Below are 19,110 nucleotides of genomic sequence, written 5' to 3'. Positions count from 1 at the left end.
ATATCTAAGCAGGGGATTTAAGAGTGGGATGAGTACGAGCGTACTCAACAAGTTCATTATAGGAAAGAGGTGTTTAATGCACTAGCTACGGTATTAGACCAGAAAGTCTAATACCAATGCAGGTTTTGATAAACATTTCTTCAAGAGATTGTTTTTATTTCAAAGAGCTATGTCCGTCAGCCTTCACCGGTTTACTAGAACTTCATGGAGCTCCTTTCCGGCCGCGTTCGCAGTTCCTCAATCCCGGAACGAGGAGTGACAGGTCACGATTCTTTACACTCTGCAGAGGTGTGTTGCTTTACCCATAAGAGATCTTAACCTTGGTGCCAACCGGGCAGCTTTCCCGTCCACACTTCCTTCGGTGTGAGGCCCGTATAAGGTCTAGCCAATCATGTTCCTCCGCTGCCTCGCACACCCACCATTTGTTGCAAACCCCGACCCTGGGTCCTCGTCGGTCCTCTTACACCAATTAAGGATGGACCCCGACCACGACAACAGTTTGGGACTCGTTAACCAAACTCCTTCGCCGGTAGCTGCAACCCATCATAGACCACTTACCGTGGGGAATTAGAATGGGATCCCCACCCCACCGCTTGCCCAACCTGGGTCAAGTGTCTACGGTAAGCGCATCCGTTGATGTACGAGAGGTGGAAACACTTTTGACTACTCCGTCCCACTCCAGATCTTATGGTTAACACGGGTGTTACGGCACAAGAATCACTGGCGACATTTGTTGTTTAATCCTAGATGGATATTAACCCTTGCAATGGAACCTCCACCATCTCAACACAATCCATGGTTCCTTTGCCCACCATATAGTCATATTCATAGTTATGAAAGTAGTGGTTTTGGTTTTTATGCAATAGTGATAACCATAATACTTTGCAAGTAATTTGATAGAAATACTCAAATGACATGAGCAAGTGATGAACTTGCCTTTCTTGACTGCAAGATTATGCAAGCAATGTCTTCGATACGCAATAACTCCAAATTCTGAAATAGCATCATCGTCCGGTAAGGACGATGTTTAAAAGATTGGCAAGGATGCAATAATGCATAAGTATGAGATGCAATCGCTCTAAGCGTGACCTAACCCCGATGATTTAGGAATAGTGAGTGGTAATGATTGGTTCAGGGTGTGTTGCACTTTTAGAGTGATTCACAATCAAGGTTCTTATTAAGGATTGGTTGATTGGTATTATAAACAGGTGCTGTAATATATCATAATAATAACACTAATAGCACATAACAATAATATATGGTATAATCCTAACATGTAATGAGTAGTGGTTGGTTTTAGCACTATATGTCATGGTTAATGATTGATTATTATATACTTCAAAAGAATAAATTTTGAAGAACATGTTCTTTAATAAAGAACAAGTATGACAATTGGGTTTGTGTTTTGTTATAATTTATTCTGGTTCCAAGTAGTTTCTGGAGTAAGTATAAGATGGATCACAACATAGTTGGATTCATCAGCAACTAGGGCTTGTAAGGTTGAGATAAGCCTAGGCATCTTAAGAAATTCATTATGCATGGCTATTGCCAGGGTTGGTTTATCTTCCTAGTGATAGCTGGCTAGGGTTTATAGGTCCTTATAAGCAGGGTTGATGATGATTCCTTATTTTCTTCAAAAGAATAACTTTTGAAGAACATACTTCTTAAATAATAAGAAGTATATCAATTAGGGTTGAGTTTGTCTAGGGTTTGCTTATTTAATTCCCTAAGTAAGGATTGGTTGGTTCCTAAATAGGATGATTCATAATTATCTAATACTAGTAGGTTTTAGTGGAACAGGGTTATGTAGTGCAAAATAATAGGTATGGTTGCTATTTGGGTTCATCACTATGGTCTGATGTTAATTAAGGATGATTAAAGATTAGTGTCTCAGAAAATAGGAACTAGAGCTGGTCCTATTTGATCATCTAGGTATGAACACATGTAATACCAATATATTAAAGATGAGTCTCTATTATTTTATGAAGTCATTGCAATTGTTTAGTTGCTACTATGGAGCTATGAATGAAATTAAAGTATCATGATCACATGTTCTAACTTAGGGTTTAGGTTTAGAAGCAAGTTATGGTTCATATGAACTATTGGGCTAGGGTTCCTAATTGAATTGGGGCTTTGGGTTTCACATGAAATGATGAGGTTCTAGTTTTCTTTCTTATGGAACTAGGGTTTACTGATTACACTATAGTTCATGAGTTAATAACTTCATTAATAAAGTTGAAGTTATTAATAGCTTTGCAACAAAAATAATATTAGACTTTTCATTTTATTATTTTTAAGGAATCAATAATTAAGATAATTATTATTCAAGTTTTAAATAGTAGTTGAAATAAAGATATATTTCTTTTTTAATTCTTTTATAGGTTTTGGGATTATATTTTGAAGTAATGTTGAGTTAGGGTTTCCATAAGATTAAACCTGATCAACAATGTTTGTATTATAAGAAATTATAATACAAGGTGATATTTATTAATTTCTTGATGGAACAAATAAAAACAAGAAAATTATATTTTTAGTATTTAAGTCTTAACAATTCAAGATTTAAAATTGGTATTCGAAACCTAGAGGACAAATTCATATTATTATTATTTAAATTTTACAGTATTTGTTGCTGGTTTTGTTTTGCTTATAATTTTCCTCTAGTTCAGAAGTTATTTCTATCTAATTGTTTTGTTATGTCACTTTATTTATTTAAAGAAATGTTCTAAAACAAATGGCTAAATAACTAGAGCCCAACTGGTCCAACCGGGCCAAGTTGGTCTGGCCCAAATGGCCTGCTCGGCCGGTCGGGCTCGGGTCAAGTTCGACCCGACCCAACCCCTCTCCCTCACGCTCTCCTCGTCCTCTCTCGCTCACGAGCACGCATACCCCGAGCTCCCTTGTCCCGGCCGCGCCGCCGCTCTCTCTCCTGGCCGCCTCCGGCCTCTCTCCGGCCGCCGGCGAGATGGTTTCGCACCCGCCATGACGTGATCTACACCCTCCACCAGCTTGATTTGAGTTTCGTGGCTTCTCTCGTTCGTTCCCAACCTGGCGATGGCGCTGGTGTTGTTCCGGCCGTCACCACCCCGGCCAGCTGCTGGCCGACTCCGACGCCGTCGCTCGCCCACAAGACTTCGCCGCCCTCTACCTTCTTCTCCACCAAATTCCCCTAGCCGCGACGCCTCTGTTGCCCGCAACTGCACCCCAGACTAACCCTAGCCGCCTCCTATTCCGGTCGTCGACGGCCGATTTCGGCGCCGTCTCCCACTGGCATGACGCCGCCACGGTATCCACCGCCAGCGCCCGCTGCTTCGACGCCGACCGGCGCTCACGCGCGGCCCTATCCTCGGCTAACTCGAGCCCCTGCTGTTTCGGCGGTCGCCGGACGACACCGACGCTGCGGCGTCCACGCGTCACAGGTCAACCTCCGCCTTCTCCTCACTGCCGTGCCGCCGCCACTAGCATTGACGCCGGTAGGACGGCATCCTCTGCAACCCCGGCGTCATCGACCCGTAGCTGCTGCTGCGACTACCCCCCTCGACCTTGACGCCGGCGGGACGGTGCCGCGGACGCAACCCCGGCGTCAGCTACTGCTCCAATTCTCGACTGAACTCACTGTGAGCTATACCTCTGCCCTCTCTGACTATGATTACAATGTGATGTGCATCCAAAACTACCATTTATGTGATTGTGTTACAATATTGCTGGGCATATAATGCCCCTGGCAATGTTGTACTGGAGCTAAATCTGGTTGTTAAATGAACCAGTGTTCTCTCAGGTGTGGTTCCTGACATACTATCTCTGTCAAACTGAATATACACTACTCAATCCTACTACTGTGTAATTCTTGTTGACCTTAGACCTATAAGATGCAACTATTGTTGCCTGCATATAGATGCTTTGCTTGGTGGCTTAATTGTGAGCTTACATACAAATTTATTATGGATTTGATTCTGTAAAACAAGTGCAACTATGCTGCCTGATAACTCTGTGTTGGTGTTTCTCTCAATGACCAATTGATGCTGTACAAGGAGGTTCTTTGGTACTATTGTGATTTTCTTGGGCTTGGTTAAATTGATAAGAACACATTTTGTGCTTGATCTATTGGCCATGCATGTGTATATTTCTGATGGCTTTACAGTTGGATTCAGATGATTCAATGATCATGTGATCATCTTGTGTGTGAAATGTCATATATGTGTATGTGGTGATGCTAAGGAATTGCTTGGCCAACTCCCTGCTTTCTCTCTTTTGGCTAGTAACTGATAAGAACAGACATTATCTTGATTTGGTTGCCTCGCCAGATGATGCAAAGGCTGAGGCACATACTTGAAATAAGAACAGATACTGCTATGTTGCCTTTTCATTTCTGTGATGATTTAGCATAGCACCTCTATGCCTATCTGAGAAAAATCCATCTCTCAAATCCTCCTAGACAGAGTCTAGTGGAAGGGTAGATAGATGGGAGTTTTGTATATTCATCATTTATTTTCCCTGATTCTATTTGTGCAAACTAGTATGCTGAGATGCTTATATGAGATTGATGGATCAACCTGCTCTTGTAGAGTTTGGCCTTCTGGACTGTTGATTAATCTTCTTCTTGTGACATGCTTGCTCCTCCTTGCTAGCTTCTTGATCTGCTCCTGTTGCTACGATGAATTGGTGTTGTTCTTGTGGATCATAAGGTGTTCTTGCTTTTCTAAAGGATTGTTGGGTTCAAGCTTGCTAGATGAGCTGCGGCTTTGGCAGACGTATGCAAAGGGTGGTGCGGCTGGTTGTTTGTGTGCTAGGAAATTGCTAGTACTGTTGTGGTGCTCCTCAAGTACAGCTGATCGGTGCTTGTTGTGGTGACAACACATGCTATGCATGTGGTGACTGTGCTGCCTGTGTGTGCTCCTGGTACATCGCATGTGGTCTAGTAGATATTTTGTGCCTCCTAGTGCAAGGCACGACTGGTGCTTGTACTTATCCTGTATTAGCCTTTATTTCTGGTACTGCTATGTGTGTAAACCTGTGAGCCTTATCTGATGGTTGAGATCTGGTTAGTGACTGCTTACTGAGCATGGCCGAGCATTTAAGATGTAGTTTTATTAACTGATAATGTGTGATTCAATAATAATTAGGCTTTTTGCTTAATTACCAGTGGCTTAGTAATATTTGATTAGGATCATATTGACTTTTCCATGTCAAAATTGATCCAGTAGAATTGATTAGTGGCTTTCTCTTTAAGGAATTTGACTAGATTAGAGGGATTAATTAGTTGCCTTTGTTGCCTAAGAGAAGTGGATCAAATACTGTTGCCCTTGTCCCTTATTTGATATGGATCAGATGTGCTCACTTGTCCCTGGTGCCTATTTGCTCATTGTTGCCTAATGATACAAAATGATCCATTGATCCCTCTTATGATCCAGAGATGATACATGATTCCCAAAGCTTCCTAGAAATTGAAATTGATCCCTCTAATCCACAATTTAGATATTAGGACAAGTTCCTAATGTCTAGTAGTTGAGTTCCAATTATCAAAATGCCTCATCCTTGATGATGGCGACATTTTAACCATAACCCAATATTTTCCCTTTTTCTTTGTTTTGTTTCTCTTATTGCGGGAAAAGAAGAAGATTCGAAGATTGGGAAGATCAAGATTTAGTATAGGAATTCTTTTTTATTCTTTTGTAATCTTTCTATATTTCTATTTATATGACTTGTAAATAGTTGGGTAATGATATTTGTAATAAAGTTTAAGTCATTTATTCATTTGAATTATCAAATGTATGTACTTTTACCTATAATATTTATATACTTGTTTCAATTTCAAATTCCAATTCAAATTCTTATTTGAATTTTTGTTTCCATATTTGAATTTGAATTCAAATTGTTTCCCCCAAAACACATGAGTTCAGAAAGGTCATGTCGAGATTTATCGCACCCACATCGAAGACTAACTCAATTCCACTGATGTAAGAGAAACCTCGACCCCTTTGGAGGTTTTAAACAAAAGCGCGAAAATTCCTCGGATTTTCTATGCATGAATGCAATGCACACATCTGTTTCCTCTCTTTTTGTAACCCCAAATACTGGGATATTACAGACTACTTATTGGACTCGACCTAAAAACGCACGAAGGGAAGTCGAAGTCGCCAGAAACCCTCCAGAACGCCGCCTCATCGCGAAACTCCGTCTCGGGAGCCAGAAGTCTCCGTTCTGGCACTCCGCCGGGACGGGGAATTGGAGGAGATCATCGCCATCATCACCGCCAACGCCTCTACATCAACCAGCCATGTTTCCCCCATCCATGTGTGAGTAATTCCCCCGCTGTAGGCCGGAGGGGATGGTAGGGATTGGATGAGATTGGTCATGTAATAGCATAAGATTGTTAGGGCATAGTGCCTAGTGTCCGTAATTGGTACTTTGATGATATTGTTGCAACTTGTTATGCTTAATGCTTGTCACTAGGGCCTGAGTGCCATGATCTCAGATCTGAACATGTTATTGTTTCATCATGATATTCATTGTTTATGGTCTTACCTGCAAGTTGTATACACATGTCGCTGTCCGGAACCAATGGCCCCGAAGTGACAGAAATCGGGACAACCGGAGGGAATGGTAGTGATGTGAGGATCACATGTGTTCACAGAGTGTTAATGCTTTGCTCCGGTACTCTATTAAAAGGAGTACCTTAATATCCAGTAGTTTCCCTAGAGGCCCGGCTGCCACCGGCTGGTAGGACAAAAGATGTTGTGCAAGTTTCTCATTGCGAGCACGTACGACTATAATTGGAACACATGCCTATTGATTGCTTTGTACTTGGACACCGTTTTATTATTATCTGCAAATGCCCTGCTATGATTGTTACATGAGTTTCTCTCATCCATGCAACGCCCGTCATCCGTCCCCGTGCCTACAGTATTTTAATCCTGCTGTTTACTAAAATCACTACTGCTGTCTTTGTTACTCTGCTGCTGTTTTACTACTGCTACTGCTATAAAACTGTTACTACTGATAAACTCTTGCGAGCAAGTCTGTTTCCAGGTGCAGCTGAATTGACAACTCCGCTGTTAAGGCTTTCAAGTATTCTTTGTCTCCCCTTGTGTCGAATCAATAAATTGGGTTTTACTTCCCTCGAAGACTGTTGCGATCCCCTATACTTGAGGGTCATCACCCCTTCAAGCGGCTGACGGCTGCGGAGCAGCTTGAGCGGCGCCGCCAGGGGCTGTGCTTCAACTGCGACGAGAAGTACGCACCGGGCCACACGTGCGCCCGCCTCTTCTACCTGGAGACCGTCGACGACGCCGACGTTGAGGCCCTCACCGCCGAGCTCGCGGCCGCCACCGTCACTGAGGCCGGTGTCACGATCTACGCGCCAGTCGACGCGTCCGCCTTCATCGTCTCTCTTCATGCTATGGCGGGCATCAAGACGGAAAAGACGATGCTGCTCCCGGTGACGATAAATGGGGAGCGTCTCACTGCGCTGGTGGACACGGGCTCCACGCACAACTTCCGGTCCAACACCGCCATGCGCCGCCTCGCTCTCCAGCCGGCGGGATCAGAGAAGTACAACGTCACCGTCGCCAATGGGGATCGTCTTACGTGCCAGGGCGTGGCGCGACAAGTTCCCGTGCTCGTGGGCGACGAGCCGTTCTCCATCGACTTGGGCTGCTACGACTTCATCCTCGGCCTCGACTTCCTGAGCACCTTAGGCCCCATCCTGTGGGACCTTGACGTGCTGTCCCTCATCTTCTGGCGCGAGGGCGGCCGCCGTGTTCACTGGACGGGCGTGTGCAGCACTGGCACATCCCCGCAGCTCCACCTGATGGCCGACGCGCTAGACGAGGCGCATCCGCTCCTGGCCGACTTACTGCAGCAGCACGGCGACCTCTTCGACGAGCCACAGGGCCTCCCTCCCTCGCGACCCTGTGACCACTGCATCCACCTGCTGCCAAACACGGCACCCGTAGTTGTGCGGCCGTACCGGTACCCCCAGCTGCAGAAGGACGAGCTCGGGCGCCAGGTGGCGGTCATGCTAGCACAAGGCATCATTCGGATCTCAACGTCACCGTTCTGCGCCCCCGTGCTCCTTGTGCGCAAGACCGACGTCACGTGGCGTTTCTGCATCGACTTCCGCGCCCTCAACACCATCACGTCCAAGGACAAGTTCCCCATTCCCGTTGTGGATGAGCTCCTGGACGAGCTGCATAGCGCGCGCTTCTTCACCAAGCTCGACTTGCGCTCGGGCTATCATCAGGTGCGCATGCACCCGGACGACATCGCCAAGACGGTGTTCCGCACTCACCATGGCCACTACGAGTTTTTGGTGATGCCGTTCGGCCTCTCCAACGCACCGGCGACCTTCCAGGCCCTGATGAACGACGTGCTCAGCCCCTACTTACGCCGCTTTGTGCTTGTTTTCTTTGATGATATTTTGATCTACAGCACATCCTGGGCGGAACACCTGCAGCACGTGGCCATCATCTTCAACGAGCTTCGCACGCATCGTCTTCATCTCAAGCGCTCGAAGTGCTCATTTGGCACGACCTCCGTCGCGTACTTGGGCCACGTCATCTCCGCTGACGGTGTCGCGATGGACGCGGACAAGGTCGCTACCGTCGCCGCCTGGCCAACGCCCCAGTCGCCGCGAGCTCTTCGCGGATTTTTGGGCCTCGCAGGATACTACCGGCGATACATCCAGGACTTCGGCCTCATCGCCGCGCCCCTCACGCGCCTTCTACGCCGCGACGCCTTCTCCTGGGACGAGGAGGCGGCCACGGCCTTCGCCGCCATACAGCGGGCCCTCACGACGGGTCCCGTTCTTCAGATGCCGGACTTTGATGAGCCGTTCGTGGTGGACTGCGACGCCTCCGGCATTGGCTTCGGCGCCGTACTTCACCAGGGCGAGGGTCCACTCGCCTTCTTCAGTCGCCCCTTCGGCGCGCGCCACCACAAGCTCGCCGCATATGAGCGCGAGCTGATCGGATTAGTCCAGGCGGTGCGCCACTGGCGGGCGTATCTTTGGGGCCGGACCTTCTGTGTGCGCACGGACCACTACAGCCTGAAGTTCTTGCTGGATCAGCGCCTCTCCACCGTCCCGCAGCACCAGTGGATCAGCAAGCTCTTCGGCTTCAACTTCACCGTCGAGTACCGCCCCGTGTGGTGACCCTGCATACCACTGCATGTTGTAGTATGCCAGTCGTTGATATAACATTCACGAAGTACCAATCCACAAATATTACATCCCTCAGAGTAGTACAACAGAACATAGCAGGTCCATAACTCATTCATTTATTATTACAAGCAACATGTACATATCATCTCGGAGCTCCTCTTGGGTCCTAAGAGGGATACTCATGGGTTCGAGGCGAACCCAACTTAACTTACAATATAAGATTCTTACTAGGTTATACATTTATTATCGTCGAGCAGTTAATTACTAAGAGTTCGTACCGCTCGGATACTACTACTACTTGGTAGGTCTAAGCTTGCTCTCCTCCGGAACCCTCCCCGGTTCTGTAGACTATAAGGTAGTCTACGCCTTCAATACCTCCAGAGAGGTCTGGTTCTTCATAGTCGATGACTTCAGCTCTTTCAGGGTCGTCGTTGACATAGGCATCCCTAATGGGCCTGCCGAAGATGGTACCCGAGGTTTACTGAAGGCCCACGACTCGAAGAATAAGAAGAATTGGAAGCCCAAGTTGATATTAAGGAAAGCTAGAGTTGTATTAGGAGATGATATTTGTAATCTTACGGGATGAGTTGGAAACCCTCCCGGACTTTGTAACTTGTACAATACGAATCCCTCGGCTCCACCTCCTATATAAGGAGGAGTCGAGGGACAAAGAAAGCATCGAATTTACCGTCAACACAACCCTAGTTTCATATTCGTCGAGCACTTTTCGGCTGAAACCTTCGAGATCTACTTGCCCTCTACATCTAACTAAACCCTAGTCTACAATCCGTAGGCATTGACAAGTTGATACCTTGTCAATTGGCGCCGTCTGTGGGATATAGAGGCGACAAGGAGCTGATCTCGATGGCACGTTCAAGATCGTCGACTTCATCAGTAGCAAGCAACATCATGGACAGAGGTAAACAGATCGAAACTGGTCTCGTTGATTTTGTTCCTCACCCGCCCTCCCGTTTGGATGCATATGCGTATCTGGAGGAGCCCATGAAGATGACGTTTGGAAAGTTCCACTTCCGCGTCGAGAAAGAAGGAGCGTATCGTCTCGAAGTTCCGATCTCGTCGGGATTATCGGCGGTTGGTCCTGACTTCTCAAACTCAGTATCATCCATCGAGTCAAGCGACGAGGATATTTCGTCGCCACGCTTCATCGGCAGCAGGGCAAGCGAAAAACTCGCCAAGATCTTCAGCGACATGTCCTTCGAGTCATCTGCGTAGTCCTATATAAGCGATAATTCGAGCGACACCGACAGCTTCGACCTCATCGACAAATCCGTCTCTATTGGGAAGGTCTTCACCAATCTCTATGATGGTGTGACCAAACCAAGCAAAGTGAAAACTCCAAAATATCACCAAGTTTATGCCATTGGAGAAGCAAGTCGCGATCAAGAGGAAACATCAGAGGCTTTCGACGATTTGGGAAACCCCTATGTCGATCCCTCAGATCTAAGGAGAGGTTTGGGCACTAAATATGTCGGGCCCACACCACGTGTCAGAGTTCAACTTCCACAAGCAGCATGGGATAGAGCTGCGAAAGCTTTGGATGGCTCTGAACCAATGGAGACAACTGCTACGGTCGAAGAACTGCAAGCTTATCAATATAGAATCGCCCGAGCTGGAAGAGAATTGGAAAAACAGACAGCTGCTTTGAACAGAAGAAAGGAGGCAGCTTCCGCGTCAAGCAGGCGACGGGCGGAATTAAGTCGACAATCAGGAACTTTGGGAGATAGTCACAGAGAAGCTCGGAGGAGAGCAAGATCTCGGCTGCAAAATATACCGGAAGCTGAAAGAGAGACTCTAATCCAAAACCTCGACATGTCCTTTATGTCAATCGACACGAGGGGGAATATTGCCCCAAAAACACCAGAAGCAGGGTACATGGCGACACAAGCTTTCATCTTAGCGTCCAGGCCACCTCCCGGAGATCCAAGAGAAGCGTTGTACAACATGGCCATGGCAGGATGTGGAGCCATGGGAGCAGCGTTCACAGCTACACCTCCCGAAGGAACTGCAAGGCAAAATAGTCCGAGACCTACCACAGCAGTGCAAGATCCACCAAGAGCGAGTGGAGCCAGAGACACAACAACTCAGGCCAGAGTTGATAGAGCGCGACAAGAAAGAAGGGAGCGTCGGCATTCCCCAGAACTTGCTGAAGAGGATATGTGTGGACTCCCATGTTTCACACGACGGGTCCGAAAAACTCGAGTTCCATCAGGATTCAAGCTACCCGATAGTTTCAAGAAATTCGATGGCCTGCAAGACCCCGAGGATTGGCTAGTCGATTACCTCGAGACAGTAAAATTGATAGGCGGGACCAGAGCGACAGCCATGCAGAGCATCCAGATACATCTGAGCGGAGCTGCTAGATCATGGATAAAAAAGCTTCCCCCAGGTTCAATCGACAGCTGGGAAAGTTTTGAGGACGTGTTTATCAAGAATTTCCGGTCAACCTGCAAGAACCTGCGACACTAGAGGAGTTGAGGTCATGTCGACAAAAGCATGATGAATCAATGAGGAAGTACATCCAAAGGAGGAACATCATCAAAAACTCGGCAGAAAATATATCTGACGAAAGAGCGATAGATGCGTTTGTTGCAGGAGTTCGACGAGGAGATTTCGTGGAGGACTTGGGGAGGACAAACCCAAGAACAATATCAACATTAATGGAAATAGCAAACAGATGGGCAGATGGTGAAGATGTGGTACATAACAAACGACATAGGTCCCCAGAGGAGGATCGCAGTCGAAATTTTCAAAATAGACGCCGATTTCCCCGTCAATTTTCAAGCTACGATGCACCTGGCCAAATATCGGCTGGCTTTCGGGGAAACAATGGAGGAAACAGTAGAGATGACTACCAGAGAAGTAATGCACAGCAAGGCGACAATAGAGATAACAGGCAAAATAGCGGGTCAAGGTTTCAAAGATCTTTCGTAACTCCCGAAGATATGATGAACGGGCCGTGCCAGATGCATTTTTATCTCGACAGCAATGGGAAAAGGCAATCAGGACATCTGCAGAAAGACTGCCGCAATTTCCAAGCAATGTTGCGGGTCGCAGGGATGGCTAATGCTCACGCAGCAAATAGAAACCCCCAAGGACCCAGGAGTGAGATCCACTTGCCACCTCCTCCCGCGATCACGGACGAAAATCGACACCAGCTCAGAATAGCGGCAACACCACAACCACCTCCATATGTTGATCCGAACAATAATGGTGCGGTCTCGATGATTCAAAAAGCTAGGCCATCTAATAGGGCTCAGAAGGTAATCTCGCGGCAAGTGTTTATGGCAGAAAAGATGCCTCCACCAACGGTTGAGTACCTAAATTGGTCAGGGCAAGATATTGGCTTTACAATAGCGGATCACCCGCAGCAAGTTCCTCGACCAGGGCAATCAGCACTTATCTTACCAGCAGTAATTGCGGGATTCGACGTATCTCGAGTGTTTATAGATGGCGGCTGCAGTTTAAACCTTATGTACGCAGATACGCTAAGGAAGATGAACATCTCCCTAGCAAATTTGAAACCAACCGACACACGTTTCCACGGCATCACACCAGAGAAGCCAAGTTACCCATTGGGAAGGATCAATCTCAACTTTCAGTTTGGACCCGAGAAAATTACAGGATAGAAATGTTAGAATTCGAAGTTGTGGATTTCCCGTCGCAGTATCACGCTTTGTTGGGGCGACCAGCGTATGCCAGGTTTATGGCGGTACCACATTACACGTACTTGCTTTGGAGGTTACCTGGACCTAAGGGACCAATCACGGTCAAGGGAAGCTTCGCGCTAGCCGATAAATGTGACAAAGATTTTCATCGACTATCAGAAACTTTCGGGATGCAGGCAGAATACGCAGCGTCAAGGCTTCTGACTGACTATGATGTGCTACCAGATGTAGGGAGGCCCAACAAGGAATCAACCTTCAATACAGCAAAGGATTCTAAGGAAGTGCAGATTCACCCGACGGATTCAAAGAAAACGACGTCCATCGCAACAAACATGGACCTCGCATAGGAAAGCGCGCTCGTCGAGTTCCTCCGTGAGCACTGGAAAATCTTCGCATGGTGTCCAGCTGACATGCCAGGAGTACCCAGGGAACTTGCCGAGCACCACCTAAACTTGGATCCAATAGCAAGATCAATCAAACAACCTTTGCGGCGTTTTTCGGAGCCAAACCGCAAAGCTATGCTGTCAGAGATTGACCGATTGAGAGAAGCTGGTTTCATCAAGGAGCTGCATACAGAGGCCACATGGGTCGCAAACCCAGTGTTGGTCCCGAAGAAAAACACTAAAGTCCTTCGCATGTGTGTCGACTTTACGTGTCTCAATAAACATTGTCCAAAGGACCACTTTCCCCTCCCAAGGATCGACCAAATTATCGACTCCACGGCAGGATGTGAACGTCTTTCCTTCCTGGATGCTTACTCTGGTTATAACCAGATCAGATTGAAAGAAGAGGACGAGGTCAAAACAGCGTTCATTACACCTTATGGCGTGTTTTGCTATCGAACAATGCCTTTTGGTTTAAAAAACACGGGAGCAACATACCAGAGGATGATGCAGAAGTGTATAGCAACACAGATTGGAAAACATGTACAAGTGTACATCGACGACGTCGTCATCACATCAAAAAAGGGGGCAACATTAATAGAGGACTTGAAGGAAACCTTCGACAACCTCGACAAATTTTGTCTCAAGTTGAATCCGACGAAGTGTTCTTTCGGCGTCCCTGCAGGAGAACTCCTCGGTTTCCTAGTATCAGCTAGAGGGATCGAAGCTAATCCCGAAAAAATCCAGGCTATCGTAACAATGAGGAAGCCAACAAAGTTGAAAGAAATACAACAGCTAACTGGGTGAGTCACAGCTTTAAGCAGATTCATCGCCAGGCTGGGAGAAAAGGCGTTACCGTTTTACGCCCTAATTAAACAAGGAGATAAATTCCAGTGGAACGAAGAAGCAGATAGAGCTTTCGAGGATCTTAAATGCGCAATCTCGACACCACCGATCTTGGTGGCTCCAAAAGAGAAGGAACCCCTCCTGCTATACATTGCGGCTACACCCCAAGTGGTCAGCACGGCGTTAGTTGCTGAGAGAGAAGAAGAAGGAAAACTCCATGGAGTGCGGATGCCAGTATATTTCATTAGTGAAGTATTATCGCCTTCAAAACAGAGGTACCCGCAGTACCAAAAGCTAGCATATGGAGTATTCACAACCGCAAGAAAATTGCGGCACTATTTTTCGGCGCATCCGATAATAGTGGTCAATGAGGCGCCTTTATCCAATATACTCAACAATCCAGAAGCTACAGGTCGTGTCTCCCTCTGGGGAATAGAACTTTCTCCTCGGGACATCACGTATGAAAAAAGAAAGGCAATAAAGTCACAAATTTTACCAGACTTCATCACAGAGTGGATGGAGTTGCAAAACACAGGACCTCCGGATTTATCGAGAACTTGGAATATGAACTTTGACGGGTCCAAAAGGTTAGAAGGAGCTGGAGCTGGGGTGATACTCATATCACCTGAAGGCGACAAATTGAAATATATCTTACGGATTACATTCCCAAACGCATCTAATAATGAGGCAGAATATGAAGCCCTTATACATGGGATGAAGATGGCGAAAGCCTGCGGCGCAACTCGACTAAAAATATTTGGCGACTCACAAATTGTGGCTCAGGAAGTCATGAACCAATGTGATGCGGTCAATGATAGCATGGTGGCGTACAAAGAGATGTATAATGAGCTGGAGAAACTGTTTGATGGATGCGAAGTAAACCATATCAGTAGGTTGAGCAATGATGAAGCCGACGTTCTTGCAAACATCGGGTCGCAGTGCCTCGCAATTCCTCCAGGTGTGTTCTGGGAAGAGATAACAACAAGATCCACGAAGACGAAGAAATTAACAAAGAAGGAGAAGAACGAGAAACCTTCGGGAGCTACGAAAGAAACATTGGAAGAAGAAGAAGAGGAACAGGATCTAGTACTGATGGTGCAAACCCCATGGATGCAGGCGTACATATCATACATCCTAAGAAAAACAATACCCGACGATCCAGTTGAAGCAAGGCGAGTTATTAGGCGATCCAAAGCTTTCACGATGGTCAAAGGGGAGTTGTACAAGCAAAGTATCTCGGGTGTGTTACAAAGGTGCGTTACACCCGAAGAAGGCAGAACAATCCTGAAGGACGTACACGAAGGAATATGTGGCCACCACGCGAGCAGTCGAGCTATTGCAGCCAAAGTTTTTCGAGCTGGATTCTACTGGTTGACAGCAATTGAGGACGCGAAGGAGATAGTGCGAACTTGTGACGCATGTCAGAGATTTGCCGCAAAACCCCACTCTCCGGCAGCAGAATTAATGCCAATACCCTTATCTTGGCCCTTTGCTTAATGGGGTCTCGATATGGTGGGAAAGTTACACAAAGCTTCGCTAGGAGGATACGAGTACATGTTGGTCGCTGTCGATAAATTCACCAAGTGGATAGAAGCAAAGCCGATAAACTCACCAGATGCAGCATCAACAATAAAATTCGTGAAGGGCATCGTTTTTCGATTTGGAGTACCTCAGAGCATCGTCACAGACAATGGTAGCAACTTTACGTCGAAGGAGTTCAAGGCATACTGCGCAGAAGTAGGCATCAAATTGCACTTCGCGTCAGTTGGGCACCCGCAAACCAACGGTCAAGTCGAAAAAGCCAATGGTATTATCTGCAATGGTATTAAAAAGCGCCTGCTAGGACCGCTTGAAAAAGCTCGACATACTTGGCCAGAAGAATTGCCAAGTGTTTTGTGGAGTATTCGAACAACACCACATACGGTGACACAAGAAACCCCGTTCTTTTTAGTCCACGGAGCTGAGGCAGTACTACCGATTGAAATAGAGCATGACTCCCCAAGAGTCACGGAATATGATGAAGAAACTTCAAGAAGAGCTTTGGAAGAAGATGTGGATGCACTCGACGAAGCTCGGGATGAAGTACTCTCACGAGTCACCAAATACCAGCAGGACCTGAAAAACTACCACAGTCGACGGTTGCGGCCAAGGTCTTTCCAAGTCGGGGATTTGGTCTTACGGCTCAATCAACAAAGTACTGAAAAGCTCGAGTCACCATGGCTGGGCCCTTACGTCGTTACGGAAGTAATCGAAGGAGGAGCGTACAGGATCAAAGACAAGAAGACAGGGGTTCCCGAGAAAAACCCCTGGAACGTGGCGTAGCTCAGGCGTTTTTACGCCTAGGGTTGAAATATAGTCTTCCTTTGTAAAAATACAATGTACTGAAACGCCCGCGAGTTTTCAGACGCACTCTTTTCCTTTTTCGGGGCACCGAGTGGGGCCGGGAAAGGTTTTTAATGAGGCGGGTTCGCGGTGCTGCAATATAATAAAGATAGTGGAAATATATATTTGTTCTTCGACACGATCAGAGGCTTACGCCTCGAAGTTACAATATAGATGGGTTTAAATGATAAAGTTATCTCGCCTTGGTACCAAATACCTCGCCAGATAAAACGAAGTTACAAGATAGCAATTAAAGACAAAACACTCGGGGGCTAGCACCCGCAAATATAGTATAAAAATTTGGATGCTTTGGTTCAATACCTCGCATACACAACACAAGGACCTATCACCGAAACACTCGGGGGCTTGAAGGAAGAAAAATATACAACTTACAATGTAAATACAACAAAGATATAGTTCCTATCGATAAAATACAAACTCAGTTGTGACCCAACAAGTCATCAATGTTTACTCTACTTTCTTCGGGAGCAGCACCCAAAAAATCAGCATAATGGCCGTCTGAAAAAAAGTCGGCGTCCATCCGAAGAAGGTCATCAATTATTTCCTCAGCTACTGGGGTGATCCGCGCATTGATTTTATCAACACCTCTTCGCCGTTGCCTCAGCTTTGTATGAACAGTCTCCACCACCTTTGTCATATCAAGTTTGGGGTGATAGATTTGAAGCATAATAAGGGTCACCTTGGCACCAGCTATCAGTTGAGCTTTTACAAAGCCATGGATCTTCTGCACATCCTTAAATTTCTCCATCAGTTCGAGGAGAGATTTTGGCTGAACATTCCGAGGAAACATAGCATTGACAATCTTGGATAAAGTGCTGGAACAAAACTCAAGAAATCCTCGAACTTGGCTCGAGCGGTCTTGGAATCTTACAATCTGTCGGGTACGTTCAGGCATAGCCCAGAAGAGGACGCCATGATCAAGACCCAAGTTAATAAGAAAATTTGATCTTGTATCCACTCTTTGATCCTCGGCCTCAGCATCTAAAAAGGGACCTGCTTGGTGACAATACATCAGTTAAAGGTAGAACACAGGCAAAGTAGAAAAAGGGAGAGAAGGATTAAGTCCAAGAAATATACCCGCCATTTCTGAGCTTGCCTCAATCATTAATTCAAGCAGGGAGTTTTCTCGAGAAGCAGCTTTCGCGGCTTCATCTAAGGCGGCTTCTTTGGCAGCTATGGCATCTCGAGCCTGTTGAAGTGCAATTTTCTCCCTCTCGGATGATTTCCGAGACTGCTCCATCATCGCAAGAGTCTGCTTTTTCATGGACTGAAGTTGTTGGCGAAGTTCTTGCAAATCTTGCGAAGAGTGTTGATACGTCTCCAACGTATCGATAATTTCTTGTGTTCCATGCCACATTATTGATGTTATCTACATGTTTTATGCACACTTTATGTCATATTCGTGCATTTTCTGGAACTAACCTATTAACAAGATGCCGAAGTGCCAGTTGCTGTTTTCTGCTGTTTTTGGTTTCAGAAATCCTAGTAACGAAATATTCTCGGAATCGGACGAAATCAAGACCCAGGTTCCTATTTTTCCCGGAAGCATCCAGAACACCCGAGAGCCGCCAGAGGGGGGCCCGTGGACCCCGGATGATAGGGCGGCGCGGCCCGGGCCCCGGCCGCGCCGCCATATGGTGTGGCCCCCCGTTAGCCCTCCTGCGCCGCCTCTTCGCCTATATAAAGCCCCTGGATCGAAAACCACGATGCGAAGAACCACGATACGGAAAACCTTCCGAGCCGCCGCCATCGCGAAGCCAAGATGCGGGGACAGGAGTCTCCGTTCCGGCACCCTGCCGGAGCGGGGAAGTGCCCCGGAAGGCTTCTCCATCGACACCGCTGCCATCTCCACCGCCATCTTCATCACCGCTGCTGCTCCCATGAGGAGGGAGTAGTTCTCCATCGAGGCTCGGGGCTGTACCGGTAGCTATGTGGTTCATCTCTCTTCCATGTACTTCAATACAATGATCTCATTGAGATTCATATGAGTTTGTATCACAATTTATCTATGTGCTACTCTAGTGATGTGTTATTAAAGTAGTTTTATTCCTCCTACACGTGTGTAAAGGTGACGAGTGCGTGCACCGTGTTAGTACTTGGTTTATGCTATGATCATGATCTCTTGAAGATTGCGAAGTTAACTATTGCTATGATAATATTGATGTGATCTATTCCTCCTACATATGCATGAAGGTGACGAGTGTGCATGCTATGCTAGTACTTGGTTTAGTCTCGTTGATCTATCTTACACTAAAGGTTACTAAAACATGAGCATTATTGTGGAGCTTGTTAACTCCGGCATTGAGGGTTCGTGTAATCCTACGCAATGTGTTCATCATCCAACAAAAGTGTAGAGTATGCATTTATCTATTCTGTTATGTGATCAAAGTTGAGAGTGTCCACTAGTGAAAGTCTAATCCCTAGGCCTTGTTCCTAAATACTGCTGAGTTACTACTGCTTGTTTACTGTTTTACTGTGTTACTACTGCTGCAATATTACCACCATCAACTACACGCCAGCAAGCACTTTTCTGGCACCGTTGCTACTGCTCATACTTATTTATACCACCTGTATTTCACTATCTCTTCACCGAACTAGTGCACCTATTAGGTGTGTTGGGGACACAAGAGACTTC

This window comes from Lolium rigidum, chromosome 4 (assembly GCF_022539505.1).
Source record: "Lolium rigidum isolate FL_2022 chromosome 4, APGP_CSIRO_Lrig_0.1, whole genome shotgun sequence".
Lineage (NCBI taxonomy): Eukaryota > Viridiplantae > Streptophyta > Magnoliopsida > Poales > Poaceae > Lolium > Lolium rigidum.
Note: the sequence above shows the minus strand (reverse complement) of the source record.